The 17,199-nt window shown below is 35.3% G+C and overlaps 1 protein-coding gene across 2 annotated transcripts in view; it reads right to left on the bottom strand.

Annotated features, from left to right (window-relative positions):
* The window catches only part of Egfr (epidermal growth factor receptor), a 154,039-nt gene that overhangs the window by 86,955 nt on the left and 49,885 nt on the right, over positions 1-17,199 (bottom strand). Inside the window, exon 1 of one of the 2 annotated variants that reach the window (XM_071716070.1) lies at positions 427-1,534. The exons of the other annotated variant lie outside the window; for it this stretch is intronic. The gene's annotated coding sequence lies outside the window, so the exon portion shown is untranslated. Of the gene's footprint in view, positions 1-426; positions 1,535-17,199 lie in introns of those variants that run through there. 2 annotated transcript variants of the gene reach the window in all.

Consider the following 17,199-nt stretch of genomic DNA (forward strand, 5'->3'; position numbering starts at 1 on the left):
CCATATCTTTACATCACATCTCGCAACAACGCAACAAACGAGAAATACGACAGAAAATTATGCGAACGATAATCTGGACACTTCGCGATCTGATACAACGGTGAGATGCGGAGATGTTTTGAAACGACTTGACTATTTTCACAGGATATAATCATGCAAACACTGTTTATCACAGGCTTGCAGTTGTGTATATTATATGCAAATCTGACTTCTAAGAAATTTCTATAAATCACGGTATCTCACTCGTCACCGCTCGTATGGAAATTAGGACAACTGTTGATCAATAATAACATTACAACAAATAATCATAATAAATAACATTAAAATAAGTAATCAAAAATTAAGTTCGACTTTAAATATATTAAATTAATAAAGAAATTTTATAAAATGACGAGAAAAAGGGTTAATAAATTTCAAATAAATTACTTAAGAAATTTATATCCAATTACTAAGGTAAATATATGTCGATCCGTCACACATGCGTGGCAGAGATCCTCGTTCTTTCACAAAGAAATCTGTAAACAGTTTAAAATGTAATACGTTCGGAAATATATCGCTTCCTCTTAGCTACTTCGATAATAATCACCATATTGAGTTCACTGTAGAAAATATTTGCGCGGTGAATGAATGCATAAAAAATCAATTAATAATAACCCTAAATGGCGGGTCCGAACGATCCTTTCTCAAAAAGCATATTTGTCGTTATAATAATATTTCATTCTCGCGCTAGTAGAGTTAAAAATTATTATTCGACAGTGGTTGATCCGCGATTTGAATGTATCCCTGTTAATCGTTGTTATGCTCACGGTGGGATAATATATAAAAATCATCGCCGTTTTAATTAAGACGAGAATTAACTATCGGGAAAATGCGGAATTCTCGTTGCCAAGTACGGATAACAAGACGATATTTCCATTTATTATCGCTTTTTTTTCCGTGTCGGAGAATCCTGGGTATTTCTGCGGCGCAGAGCCGGTACGCGATGCCAGGGATAAACAGGATTCTCGGGTAAAACGAAAATTTTTCTCCGGGGCTCCTATGCGACGGCCTTTCTCCCTCCTCTCCTTGTTGTGGAGAACAGGAGGAAGAGGAGAAGCGAGAGAAGAGAGAACTCCCGCAGCATCTGTCAGGTTCCACGATAATTATTTACATCAGATAGAATCTCGACTGGAGTTCCACGGCGGGAAACAAAAGAATCCGCCATTGGCAAGGATGCTAACTAGGCAACAGAGGGAGGAGGAAGAGGAGGAGGATTCTAAAATGCAGCTTCCCCGTGTTATACTCCTTTTCTTACCGACGACGACAGCTAGCTATATTCCCAGCTAACCATATTCTCGGGCAAAGGGTCGAGGTGAGGGCCTGAGAATCTATCCTTTCAGTGGACGGATCATTTATAGATGATTTGAAGAAGGATCGTGAAACAAAAACTTTCAAACGGATTCATCTCATCTTTCCCAGTGAACTCGAATGGAGATGGTAGCTTACATTATTTGACTTAACCATGGATGAATATTTCAAGAGTGCAGCATCTTATAAGTAACATGGAATGTGTTGTTACATACTATATACAACATAATCTGCCATAAAAAAGAATAAAACTTAAAATATTTAGAATTAAATAAAATAGATGTAAAATACTTAAGTAATGCAATACAATAGATCTTGACACCGTACGAAAGCTTAGAAAATTTATTATTATAGGATGTCTGCATCAGATATCTATTCATTCGTGGTTAAATATTTAATATGACTACATACGATTAAATATTTTCTTGCGAGCATCAGTACTAGGTAAATGTTATTGGCTTTCTTTCGCAGAAGGAGCTTTGCTTTGAGAATTAATAAAGAATTATTCTCTGAGGAGAACGAGCGCTTTGTGCACGCTCACGTCGTGCGTAAACTTCGTTCGCAGGACGCTCGTCGTGTGCGTGGACGGGTTGTAAAGCCGTCACCGGGTAGACCCGTAGATAAATACTTATGGCACTGAACCGTTGTAAACAATGTTGCTACGAGTTGAGCTTGATAATTGAGGCGGTTGTTCGCCGAGTCGTAATTCCCCAAGTGGCCCTAGCGGAGGAGCCTCGTTGTAGAAATGGCGTCTGGTATAAATGCTCTCAAAGTCGTATACAGATTGCCGTGACAGTTCATCACGTTTATGTCAACGTCGTAACGCCGAAGGTATCGCGAAATCTCGTGTTCACGCGCGAGATAAATCAATCGGGTTTTAATAATTGTCAACTGTCTTCTTCGAACTGTTCCTTCCATAAAATCCTGCGATATCCCATTCGTCCCGTATTGACAATTAATCTCTTTATACAAATACACATTTGTAATACATCCATTAAATTTAACATAGTTTTTATTTTAAATGTATCCCCTTTCTTTAACATTAAATCACAAAAGAGAGTTGCACGGATATCAAAATAACGTATTTAAAATGAGGTATGTATATAATATCACGGTCGGCTATTTTTGTGATGGTTTTTTTCCAAAAAATCCCTGGGTAAAAGCGGTCCTCTATCAACGAATAATCCGCTTTAATGAATATTTAATGTTATGCGGATTCTGAAATATCCCGATATATCTGGCTACACGCGTGTAGACAGAATATAATATTCTGGAATATCCAGTATTACCAGTAGCACTGGTTAGCGGCGCCGCATTCGATTATGAATACCAAAGTCGGTACCTGAGTTTATATAACACGTATAATCTCTTAATTGCTGTAACAGCAATAATCCGACACACTAATGATATGTAGCGTGAAATGGTTTATCCAGATCAAGAATGTAAAACCATATAAATATCGGGAATCTACAATAAATAATAAATATAATAAGTAACAATATGATTAAATGTACAGAGAAATGTACTTTTAGTTTAATACAATTTTACTATTTCTTTTAAAAGTTTCCGCTATTATTATTGTAAAGCTTTTTCGAGACAAGAGCATTATACAAAGTATTTCCTATAAGTACAAAAAATTAAAAGGGATAATCCGCTTATTTTAGGAAGAAAAGGTCCTATATATATAAACATATACATATGCTTTAAAGTGTTTTGTTTTCAAAATACAGAGGGTGTAGAATATGATTATAGAAATACGATTGTAGAAGCTGATCATAGAAATATGAAACATTCAAAGTTAAATTTTAAATATTAATTCACCTAATATAAGTCTCAAGAGAGCTTTATATATAATATAATATATAAAGCATATTCTAAATAATTTATATATATGTATATGTATATTTATTTATTTTACTTTGAAAAATAAAACAAAAATTTATCTTTGACAGTGTTTTAAAAATCACGGAGGCACGGATAGCATTAAGCACGGAGCACTTTACTGCATTAAGAAACGAATTAAAGAAATCAAATCACTGTTCTTGGAACAAAAGAAAGCGGTAGTTCTCGCTGCGGCGAGATCCAGGTTGTAAAACAACTTGTAAAACGCGTGGTCAAGATGCGTCCTGTCAGCCCAGGTTTCGCGACGGGTCCTAATCTGCTTGGCAAATCTATCGGCTTGCCGTGCCGGAGTAAACGGCAGATTATACTTCGCGGCGGGAACAATAAATAAACTGAGCGTGCGTTCGCCGGCAGGCGGTGGATAATTTTATATTTGCATAAGCGTTTGTCGCTGAAACACGTAACATATGCGTGCTTTCGTACGCGGTGCGATATACCGTATGTCTCAAACGCTGCGCTAGATTTACCAGACGCCATTCTAAAAAAATAATCCAACCCAGAAACTCGCATTGGGATAAATATAGATAATTAGTTGGGTAAAAGGATTGGTGGCAATCAATATTTCCATCGTTGTAAACTATATACGTATATAAACTATATACTGTATTCTATAGATTCGCCGCATTTAATTTTATCTTAACAGATTTTTTACAAACATTTGGAATTAGGATAATTAGTAAATCCATAAGTGACAAAAAACATAGAAAATCTAGCTGGATCTGCCTTCATCGCTCTGCCTTCAGAGAAATCTTTCCAGTTAGATTCTTCTTCATGCTGATATATTTGTAATTATAACTAAATGTTATTATTTGAATGACGTTAATTTTAGTAATAACAAATATGTGTACTATATAAGTTGTTACTATTATTACCTATATAAGTTAGTTGTAACTGTTGTACTGTGTAATTAAATCAATATTCTGTAACATAACGAATAAAAGTTTCCAGAAGAACTCGTCAGTGATAAAAGGGCGTACAGATTATACCGGAATATTTATGGAGTATGAGTTTCCTCTATTCTCGGCAGATGCAGCCAAAATAGGTGACCAACGAGAACTCGTGTCAATCTGAGCTCGACACGTGTATCCATCCGTTAATCTACCCTCCCGATCTAACAATCTCTCAACACACTAAAGAAAATGGCTGCGCTTGCACTCGCTCACGTCGTTGCGTAGCGCTTCGTCGGTGCGTGGTTGCATCCTCTTCCCCGAAAAGTGACCACTGTTATATTTTTAGCTGACATTTTTCAGATCCTCGACCGCCCTCGACCGCTAACGAACTTTCCGATAGTTATCTGTCGGAACCGGGTGCATTATAGCCCCCCGAGGTCAGCCCAGGTAAAACTTGAGCCTCGAACTTACCTGGAACAAAGAAGAAGAAAAAGTTTGTTTGAATAATTCACGCATGTTATAATGTAACATGATTGATTACTGAAGAATTGAGAAAAATAATCAAAAAGAGAGAAATGTAATAATATTAAAGAATAAAATAATTATCGACTTTTCTGCGTATTTAGATTGTAAAGAGTATTAAATAAAGTAAAAATATTTAAATATTAGTTGAATATTAGTAGAATTTTGAAAAGTAGTTGAATATTAACGCAGAAAAGTCAAAATAACACAACGACAATATGTTACTTCAATACCAGTGTATGTTAAAAATTTAACACAAAAATTTCTACAAAGAAAAATCCACTCAAATACAAAATGTTTTTTACCGTGTAAGATACAAACATATTTCATATAATGCACGCGTGCATTGTTTGCTTAATCATAACCATCAATTTATTATTCAGTGACTTAACGAGACTGGACAGAGGAAAAGACCAAATGCGATTAACATTAAACCATGGCATCTTCCGCGCAGTAGGCTCGAACATATTAGTTTCCGTCAAGAGGACCAGTCATTCCCTCAGATTATTAAAATAATTTATTGCACTTTCTCTCTCTTCAACGCCACCCACACTCGCACCGATACGAGAATGTATCGCGTTCTTCCAAGGACTCGGGGGAGTGCAAAATGCATTTGCATTCGCCGCTCATGCGTGCCGCTACTTTCTGGCGCCCGCTTTAGCGTATTACGTCGCGGGATTCATCCTTGAGCCGCAGGGTCGTATTTCTCGGTGTTTAGGGAGATTTTAGAAGTCTATCTCTGGGAGGCACGCGGACTAAACGTTAACGGTAATCGGCGGCCGTAAGGACCTCCGGCGGAGCGGCTTTATCTCCCTCCTTCTCTCGCTCTCTCTCTCTCTCTCTTCTTCGGCTGGCTAGGAATAAAATATTTCATCGGGCTCGTTTCGGTCAGTGCCTCCTTCGACGACCTTGCTATCTCTTCCCGCTAATGGATCCTGCCCCACAGCCTGCGCTCATGCTCTCATATCGTATCACAAAATGTGAATTGAATGGGGTGTCCAGCAAATAATATAAAAGGACGATAAAGTGGTGTCTTCACTAAGTTCATTTTTCTTTGACAGAAAGAACAAAAGAATTATTAAGAACAAAAGAATTTCGAAAGAAAGAAATGCAACCCTCCAACACTGTGTCGATCCATTATCACAAAAGTCTCAGAAAAATTGCAAGTATAAAAGCGGATTAAATCGCAACTACATAACGTGGAGAATATCATTAGACAATACTCGTGTGGTAGCTTCATTTTCGTTCGTTTTTTTTGTTTCAGCGCAGTATCAGGAAGGACCGGTTGACGAACATTAATCGCTGAGAGCTCTTCGAACACCTATCTCTCGTATTCCTCTCGTAAAGAGCTTCGCCGAAACGCCATTCTTTTGCAGCTTCTTTCTCTCCCTCTCGTAAAGTGCATCGGTCCTCGAGATCGAAACGCGGAATTATAATTGCCTACTCGGCAAGTCCAACATTCCACGGACGTTAAAGTTATCGTGGTAGAATCGCCGCATGCGCCATGACGCTGCTTTCTCTTGTTCTTCTTCTTCGCTCTCATCGTCTCTTTCTTCAGCCTCTTTTTCTTCTTCTATCGCGACCAGTACCCTCGTCTCGGTGAAAAGGGAAGATATCGGGCGAAATCTCGCCGGAGGATTATCCTTTTCGCCGGCACGGTCATCCTACGGGATTTTCAGCCCGGGATCACTTAACATCTTTTGGCACGAGTTCGCAGAATTCCCTTACATACCATTAATATACGTACATAATTTTAGATTATGGCAGATTTGAGGAGAAATTAAGTCGAAAGAAAATATTTTTATAGCAATTTTTATTAATGCAGGTTGTACGTAAAATATAATCAAATTGTATCCATTTTGGAATAAAGTTGAAGAATTACAGTTCTAACTATTCGGGACATTGTGTACTCATCGATTTTTTTTTCCTTTGCGTTCAATCGATCGCCTACATGTGGGCATTACCGACGTCGTTTACATGGGTCATAAAGGCCACGTCGGCATACCTCTAATTAGAATAATTAACAAAGGTGCTTGAGTGGACGATCGTTCCTCCTTCATTATTCCACGTCATTATACCATGCTATGTTCCCTACTTTTGTGTAAATTGCATTATCTTTCTTCGCATCGAAACGGGGAAACGAAAACGGCTTTAAAAAGATCCGGAAGGGCGGGAGCAAAAAGGAAGAAGAGGAAATCGATGTCGAGCGACGATCCGTGCCGCATTCTGCCGTCATGTCACATGCAAATGCCTTCGAGAACTGTTGGTCCCAGGTCATTTCTATTCTAGTCGACTTTTGGTGCTTTCGACAATTTCTTTAGACCACGGAGTAATTAATTCAAAATGCTAACCACGCTTTTTATGCTCTCTACAGAGGAAATTTTCAGAAACTTACCACAGCGATTATTTTTATCAATAATTATTAATGCTTATTTTTGAAACGTTGCATAATGTTGGAAACCGATATTTAAATAACTTGTAAAGAAGATAATCGTATAATAATTTTTTTACTCGTGTGTATTTTATTATTGTGTGTTATATATAAAACGTTAGAGTTATTATCGTTTATGTAATATGAAGTAATTATGTTATTTTTAAATAATTTTTCTTTTTCTTGTTACAGAAATAGTTAAAAATAATAAAAATTTATGAAAAGTTTAAAGAAACTATTATCAATTCCAATTTTAATTTAAAAAATTTTATTGTGTTAATTTTTTATATGTAAAATTGGTTTTTTACTTAATCTTTTTTGGTTTAATAATGATTGAATATTGATAAACATGTTATAAATAAAAAATAAGGCAATATAACTTATTATGAAGTTATAAATATAAATTTATTAAATTACATTGTCGTAAAGTCGTTTTCTGTTGCTTCGTTTTCGTAGAACAAAAATCGAAAATCGAACGTGCCACATGAATAAATACAGTTCAAATTGACTGACCTCGGGCGATCTGGTAAACACAGGTAACCTGATCTGGTGATAAATGCCTGGTTGAAATCGTCCATGTCCGAATAAATACCACGACTGTTTGCCAATACTCGTATCGCAAAAAAACCCGCTACGTTAAAACATTGCGGACTTTGTGAGATTCGTCCCTTCCTCGGCTTCCTCACGAAAATTTTTTCCACTCGATTCGACAGTTAAATTCGACGAATAAATATGTTGAGAACGTAAGCGAACCAGCGATCATTACATACATTGCGGCCTCATGCGAGTAAATCGACGTTTGATCGCGATAATAGTTTCACAGTTAATATTCCCCATGGACCATGCATCAGGTAGATACGATATCGGATGAGTCAGCCATTGTTGTCTTGAAAAGTACCGATGCCTGCCCTTACTGGTATTGGACCACCATCGGCCTTCGAAGATCGAAGGAGAGATCGAACTTGAAGAAACGGCGCGGTAAAAGCCAATCTGGCACAGGGCGTGATAGCGGCTTCTTCGCAGATCTCTTCTTAAGAGCACAATCGATCCTATGGAGAGATACGATTGATGCATCGAAATGACCCGGCTGAAATCCGTTAATGGATATGCGAAGATCGTAATTAAAATGCGCGTCCATCTCACTCATTCTTGCTGCTAGGCACGTTTGTATCGATCGAAAAGATTATTAATTCGATTATCATTGAAATACCGTAATATTAAATAATACGAAGAAATATTATCTGATTACATTTTCCCCGTTAATAGTTTATTTGGAAATATAAAAAAATTAACTTATTAGTTATGTACAAATATATATTAGAGTTTTAAAAGTATGAATCAAGGTATCGAACATTTCAATCAGTTGTTGTTGAAAAATCAAGTATGGCCTTATTTATATCATTAACAATAGATGCAGCACTTAACGTATACTGCATCAGTAACTTTTTTACGAAACTAATGTGAACGTGACATGTGCATAAAAAGCCAGATGCCAGGGAATAAGCGTAATCAGAGAAAATACAGGTTTATCGCCCTCCCGTTTCCACCCCTGATCGCCTTAAGCTTTCGTGCACGAGCGATTAATGCGCGAAAGGTGTGTATAAGGGAGTACATAAATAACGAGTACACATACGTAATGCGGGATAGGCGGGCTACGTGACCTAGTAGCAATATATCGATAGTCGAGGGACGTAAACGGATTACCTCATCGCACAATGCGACAGTTGTTTCTCCTCTCGCTGATCCGCGCCTACTATAACAGCTTAACAATGATAATTGTAAGTGCGGCACGCACGTATATCTATGTCGTACATGTCGTCATATGCTGCGAACTGTCAGAATTCTCGAAATAATTATATATACATAACTTCATTGAATAAAATTATTAAATAGAAATTTATTAAAATTTTCTTATATTTGTATTTTAATATTATTTTATTACGTAATTTAGTTTATCAAGTTTCTGGGGAAACCACGCAAACATCTTTTTCGTCACACAACAACCTGAAAAAATAATAGAATTTATTTGCTAAAAAATTTAATACTTGATTATTTCCCCTATTTTAAAAAGAACAAAGACGCGGCTATACGTACTCCAGTAGAGCAATCTGAGCAATCGCATGCCTTACGAATGAACACGATGAATCGAGAAGCCACGAACCGCGGTTCGATGTCTTCTCCGCGGAAAGATTTAGTTCTGAGAATAACAATGGAGCCGGGCTCACCCGGTATAGCAGCTGCGGCTCGTGAGCGTCTCGGAGCAGCCTTGGAGCCGCGGTTATGATGTTCTTGTTATTAATTTGTTTTGCGCGCTACCCGCAACACGTCGTGCGGAAACCAGTTTCTTAAGACGTATAGGATTACCGCGCGGCACGACCTGAAGAACCTACCGACAGCTTTTGGACGAGTAACGCTACCACGGCGAAAGCTCAGACGGTTCTCGAGGCGGCTCAGAAATCTCTCGCTTATCCCTCTCAATCTGGAAACCAGTTTCGGATTTTGGGAGAGGAGTCTTGCCCGCTGAGAGGATCCTTAAAGTATAGTCTTTCTCTCTCTCTTGAAAAGATTCTATATTACAATTAAAGAAGTACACGGGCAAATTGGACGTATCACTCTTATAATATCGCTGTACATTCAAGGCTGACTTGTGAGTCAGTAATTCTCTAGATTGGCAAATAGATTAAGGATACTTTATAATTGGAATGTTATTAACAAATAATAAAGTAAGAAGCACGTTAGTTTACTCTGCGAGAACACGCCCGGCTGTTCCCCTTGTCTTATTCTTCATTCGATGCTAAAGAGATTTTTATCTTATTTACTACAATAAAATTGTGATTATTCACAACGTTCAAATATACTTTATGTATCATAAATATATAATTATTTCCAGAATAATTGTATATAATTAAATATTATATATTATTGTTGAATCTTGATTTTAAATCACTTCATTTTTCGACATTAAAACCAAGAAATTCTTCCATCTTAATTGAGTTTTTGTCACGGGTTTTTATTAGCACGATTAGAGTTTATAGCAATAAAATAAGTCTTGCGATTATAAATAATTTTCGTAAACTAAAGTTAAAATAACTCGTATAAATAATACAATGTATATTCTTTACATACGTTTACCTGTCTTCCGAAATTTCTGTTAGTTAACAAGATCTTTTGAAAAATAACTTAAGGAGATATATGAGAATCGCTCTTGACAAAATACCATGAAAAGCGAAGAAACGTCGCATAAATTACATAACGTGAATGCGGCAGAACTCGCTAGAGAAAACATCATTTTACGTCGAATTGAGATTCGTTTTGTGACGATGACTTTCAGTTCCTTAAAATAATGCCGCGGCGATATTTCAAGCGGGGCTTTCTTGAACCGGACCGAAACAAATCGACTGAAGCGATCCGAGCGCCTAGAAAAAAAGGGCAAAGACTGGCATGCTTATGGATGCGGACGGTTTCCGAGGCCGGGATTCTAGAGCGATAATGCACGAAGAGAGCGCGGAAGAGATCGTCCTGGCATAACACTCGCTGGTACAATAAAATATAGAGCGTGTCGCGAGAATACAGGATGGATGCGCGCAGGATATCCTCGAAAGAAGTGTCGTGAAAGAAATGCCTATCATCTGTGTCGGCCGCTGTTCCCGTTATCTTTACTTATTCTACTTGTTCTCGACGGCCGGGTTGAGACGAGAAGAAAAGAGACGAGGCTTTAGTCTACCAAGACTACGGAGAATATGAATGCAGTGACGACAAATATGCGGTAGAGTTTAAACGTACGGTTAGAATTCCAATGAGAAGAGAAGAGTCACGACCTTTGAAATCGAGGTTGTCAGCACATTTAACAATGTCAAATTGACCATTAAATTATCTATGAAGTTGGATAATAAATCTAATTAATACAAAAAGTTTCTATCATAAAATTATTAGAGAAAGAACTCGTGTAGCAGCTTAATCGCGTATAAATTTCTGTGCATCTACTCAGCTGATTAGCTAATCAGCTGTAAGATGTTTGAATATATTAAGATTTTACATAATTTAATTTAATATAAACCGTAATATCCTGCGATTTATAACATTTTTATATTTGCAAAGGTTTGGGATTAAGTTTCTTCTTGCGGAAGCGGATTGAAACAAAGAACAGGGTTGGAGTAATCTGAAGTGTTAATAGGGGTACCAAAACACGCGTTAAACTGTGTTTCAGGATACGTATTTTCGCGACATCGCTGATCGATTGTATCTTAAAAATTCTCCGTCTTCGAGACGAACTACTCACGATGATTATAAAGACAAGTCTGGAACGTGCTCGCGCAAAAACCTTAAAAGGCTTAAGGACTACAAATCCGGACCGTGATGCACGGGCCGTGTGCCGGTCTTTAGCCATTATTTATGAATTTGGTGCGCCGAAAAAGGCTCTGGCAGAATCGCGGCGGGGCTGGGAGAAGTGCGCTCTACGGATTTCAAATCGATCCGCGAAGCGGATAAAATATTTTATGGAGAATGAACGATCTTTTTAATGGCCCTTACGGCAGATGGGGTCCCTTCATGTCTGCGTTGATTTGTAGTCAACGTGGACGGCGCGGACCTTATCGATTGCCCCCAGAGCAGCTCGGTCCTTGGCTGGACCTTGGCAGATCGCGATATCGCAATCCGTTTGTAACGAACGAGCGAGGAAGATTTTAAGGTTCCGTCCTCTTGGATTTTTTGATACGGTCGGATTGACCGTTCGGAGAACTATTAGCATCTATTAAGAAAAGTCCTAATTTGGTAAAGAAAAAAGCTTACGAGCTGAATATAATTTTATTTAATCGAGAGATAAAGTTTATTTCATTTTTATTACTTGATGAGGTGAGCGCTGTAAGCCGCTTTATTTAAGTTAGAAAGTAAAAGTCTAAGTCAGATTTTGAAATGTTTTCAAGTCTAATTAAGAAGATAAAATTATCTTATCGACTTGTTCAACACAGAGCAAAAGGGGTTATTTAAAATAAGATTAGAAATATATATCTCCTGCGTTTGTGATAAAAACGCGACAGTCATTTAGGGAAACATCAAGTACAACTCAAGCGGAAGTTCCTGCCGTTTCTCGTTCCGAGATTACATTGTCGATCGCGACAATACTTTATGGGACACTACGGATGATATTGCGCCACTATATACGTTTGCTACGGGATCTCGATTTAATTTAAGGTGCAACGTAATGTTCCTCGCTTTCTCACGTGGGCGTTCGCACGCGTGCTACAACCGAAGCCGATGGTCTGTTAGCGGCCATAGACATCATTATATACTTTCAAACTCGTTTACCAAAAAGAAACGTCAGTATTCTTTTTTTCTCGAGTAAGGACCGGCCTGTGATACTGATCGTTGGCCGTCAAAATGATCTTATCCGAAATTAATTAATATGCAACTGGACCGACTTTTAAGAAGATTAAAAATTTGAATTTGAATCATGCGTTTAAATAAGACAGTATTTTATCACCTGCCGTTCCGGTCAAAGAGCACAAGAATTCGGTAGGAAAAGTTCCATTTAATTTAATTTAATCACTATCTATCATTTTTAATATTTGTTTGCATAAAAGCAAGTTTATGTATCAGACTAAATCAGAAAACAAGTTTATACAGTCATTAAACGCGAACAAAATTTTATTGTAACTAATGTCAATGAAATTAAAGATTTATTTTTACAAGAATTTGACTAAATTTCAAAACAATCAATATTAGTATAATGAAACAAGAATAAAAAAAAGTTTACAATAAGAATCTATATATATAAAACATTTGTTATGTATAAATAAATTAAATTAAATTTGTAAAATTCTTTTCAATGTCTCTTAAACAATAATCTCTTAAATAATGACGTCAAACTTCAGTAAAATCCATAAAAATATAGAAACTTTTATAATAAATAAAAATTTCTTTGTAAAAATATACGATTTGGAATTAGAAACATAAAGTGTTATAAACTTATTGTATTTCATTGTAAGTAGAAGAAATTGAAAATCCGTAATATATCGCAACCACACGTTCACAACAACAAAGAGCGCGAAGCGCCGATTAAACCTTCTTTACGATTGTAATTTGCGTGCTTGCAAATCGCCGTGCACCAAGTTCATTAATTACCACCCTGGTATGGAAACGTGCACTCCCGACTGTTAACGACTTCTTAACCCTCTCCATAAATACGCTTTCTTCTTTACGATCGAAAAGGCCTACCATGGAATCAGCAAAGAGTCTATCGATCGTGATAGAGAAAGCACGGAGTTCGTGCGATTTGCCATATGACGCTGTAGTTCACATTGCAAGGATTCGTTCTGGCGGTGTTGTGGTTGGATGTCCATCTTAATTACTTTCATAATTTGACGAGCGTAAGTATTAACGCGGCAGTGTTTCTCGCCGCGTTAACTTCCGTGACTTGTAGCAGTGATTCATAGCATTCCGTTCGTCACTCGTGCTCGAATTAAATAAACGGCAACGTCATCGTCGAATGTAAAAAAGAATTCTTTCTAATTGAAAATAATTCAAGTAATAAGTAATTAAAAAATCCAACAAAATTACTTTTTTAAAGGTTTTAATTTATATACTTATACATTTAATTATATAATTGTATTAAGCTGTTTACCAAATAATGATTAACATATTTTTATTCCAACAAACGCGAATTCTTTTTATAATCGAAAGAGATCTCGCACAAATTCATTATATAATGAGTAAATATACTTAATTCTTTTATCAATCATTATATTAGTAAAAAGGTTATTAATACGTAATTTAAATAAAGAAATTAATTTCCTGTACATATTACAATCTTGATTTTTATTTTGTGTAGCACATGTCACAAAATAACGGGAGCGCGAACAAATCAAAATGCATTCCACGTGAAACTCGGCATTAAAAGCATACACGTAACGGATAGGACTTGATCGTTCGCAATTAAAGCAAAGCAAGATAATAGGACGAAAAAGTCAACGCACAGCAGGTGCTCGCTAGTAAACTGTCTTATAAAAGATTAATTAAGAGTACGACGTGAAGTATGGTATACTAAGTGATAATTCAACTAATAATATACTTAATCTATTTAACTAAATTTTGTTCAGATAAAAACAATTTGTAGAATCTAAAAATAATTCAATTTTTTATGACAAATTAATTTTTAATCGTTACTAGTAAAGAATATGGAAACTTGTTAACAAAATAATAAAGTTTCAATGATAAATTAATATTATTAAAATAATAAAGATTGAAATATATTTTAGAACTTTATTTAAAGCTTATTTAAAGCTTACTTAATAAATTTGATAGAGACCACTCTATATATTCCAAGGCTATAAATTCTCCCCCCAAAAAGTTACATAATAAATTTTCGAAACTTGATACACATGGTTCAAGGCGTACTTGATGGCATGATTTTCATACTACTGATAATATCTGGATCAGAATTAATTTCGTATTTAATTCATTAATTTCAGAATCGAAAACGTAGCTGAGATTGATGACTTTTGATGGTCGCACGTAACCTTTAATAGAGATTTATTATTTCTGTAAAAATTCTCTGCTGTTATTATAGAGCTTGATTAATAATGTCCGATATATACAACCTTCACAAGTCTTTTCGGATAATTACAACTTGATTTAGCGACATTTTACGCATCGGCAAAGAGCAACTTCAAATCTCACAAGATTACGATTACACTATCTAAAGCGAGTGGAGATGTCTGCCAAATATTAGCACAGCCGGTGCAGCTGCCGCTTGGCGAGTATACTAACTTCTGCTCTTTTGATTGGTTATACAGTCTTATATCCAGTATTTATCTTTTATTAACAAATAAGAAAGTATTTGAAAATAACGCAATATTTTTGTTTTGTGAAGAAGTTATATGAGTACGCTTGAACAAATATCGTATTGATATTCCGATACGATGTAAGAATATCAAAAGATTAGATAAATTTTGTTTTATTCTTAGCCTGCGTAATCTGCTATAGGTAAATAGTTCCTTTAACACTCGTCAAAGTACGAGTATCCATGTAAATTTCCATGTTATTTTTTTAGTACGTAATGGTTTTAATTCAATTATTCTTAACATTTTGCATATTATATAATTCAGCATATAGTTATATGTTATATTATTATTGCAAAATTGTCCTTCTTTTCTTTGTTTCTCATTAGACATATAATTCTCTTATTATTTTTTCTATTTTTGTATGTTAAAACAATGAAAGTCGTGGTAATAATATAAATTATAATTATATGTATAATAAAATCATCATACGATAAATTTTCCACAAATCTGGTTTGTGAAACGGTTACCTAGACTGTAGGTATAAATGCTCGTATATAAATAGAATGGCCTCTACGGATAATATCGTACAATAATCATGCGCAGCAAATCAATCATTCGCGGCTCTCCACTGCTTGTAATTGCCGTGTATCATTCATCATCGATGCTAGCAACTGGAATGCGTCGATCTTATTCGACGAAGAGAAATGATGATGGCGCATCAGTCAAATCCGACCTGACGGAAACAATCTTCTATAACGCATCGGCGCATAATTATCAAGAGAGCCGCGAACAACGATAAGAATCATCGACAAAAAGCATGAATACAAATTGTCACAAAAAATTTGTACAATGATGAAATTACATATATTTTTTCAACAAATTGAAAAATTAATTATTTTTATCAAAATTAATGTCAAAGTCTATATACATATATGTATATGTATAAGATCATAATTTAATGTAAAAATATAAAAAAAAATCTTTAAATAGCGACTTACATTACCTAATGAATTATTCGTTATTTTATATTTTAACTAAACTACAAACAATAAAATTTTAATTTTCAAATTAGTAAATATATTTAAAGTTGTACATTCAAAAATTATGAAAATAAATTATACTGCAAGCTTATCAAATGTAATGTAAAATATAAAATTTAAATAACATTTAAAAGTGGAATATTGCTTTGCTAAGTCAATATTGTTACATAGAAATTTTCCAAAATACTTTGTATAACATAATAGATTTCGAAAGAACGCGTACAGTTACGAGGGACTCATTTGCTGGTAATATTGATATGACTGGTAGTATGAATAGAGTTAAGAAGTTAACATTACAGGAGCGTGAATTAAATCACACGATTTTATCACCTCACTAAACCCACGCTTTCGTTTTCTTCCTCATACTTCTTTCCGCAGTTAAGAAATATGCGGGCATCAAAACGCTGGGGAGAGTTTCGTGTTTCGACGAAACCTTATTATGTTTTTATAATTCAAACAACCGCTCTTCAAGATCTTCGAAGAAGATTATTCACCCACAATCTTAAATCACCCACAATCTTGGCTACATATATGGTTACACAAAATCAATGTTTGTAAATATAATAAATTGTTAATTCTGATTGCTGTGATGTCTCAAATAAAATAATGATTAAGTTATTCTTTTTTGTGATTATTGCACTATCTCTTATCTCAATCACGTTGATTAAAAAGCTAAATGCTATGAATAGCAATTTTATATTTTCAAGTAAAGAAATAAGAAATATTTTATTAAAATTATTAATACGCTTTAAAAATTAAAACTAAAGCAGAAATTCAAATTAAAAACGAAATATTGATATTAATTAATATTTTATATTTATAAGATTTATTTTCTTTGAAATTTCTTTTATAAAACATATGATATTTTAAATGTCATAAGATTTTATTTTTTATCTTTGTAAATACAAATAAATTCCAAATGGTGCAATAAGTTGCAAACAATGTTAAAACTTTCAATATTTTATAAACATGTACAAAGGATGAAACTTTATACTATTTTTTATAAAAACTAATTACTATTCAAGGTAATGCAAAATAAATGTATGCGCAAAGAAATGTATTTCTGTAATTGCTTTCGCAATTCGAGAGAAACGTTAGAAGAATGATGAAATATGAAAGAAAGTGTACATTGCAGACTGGCAAAACAAGATACTTTAGTCGATCAGTTCCGTCAAATGGACTTGATGGCTACCGTCAAAGAAACGTGAGGTCAAACCGAGTCATGTTTCCAGGGGCCAATAAAAAGCAGTGGCATACCGCAACGGGTAAAAAATGCAGAACAATAATGC

This window comes from Temnothorax nylanderi, unplaced genomic scaffold (assembly GCF_030848795.1).
Source record: "Temnothorax nylanderi isolate EJ_2023f unplaced genomic scaffold, tnyl_v1.0 TNYL_tig0175_pilon, whole genome shotgun sequence".
Classification (NCBI taxonomy): domain Eukaryota; kingdom Metazoa; phylum Arthropoda; class Insecta; order Hymenoptera; family Formicidae; genus Temnothorax; species Temnothorax nylanderi.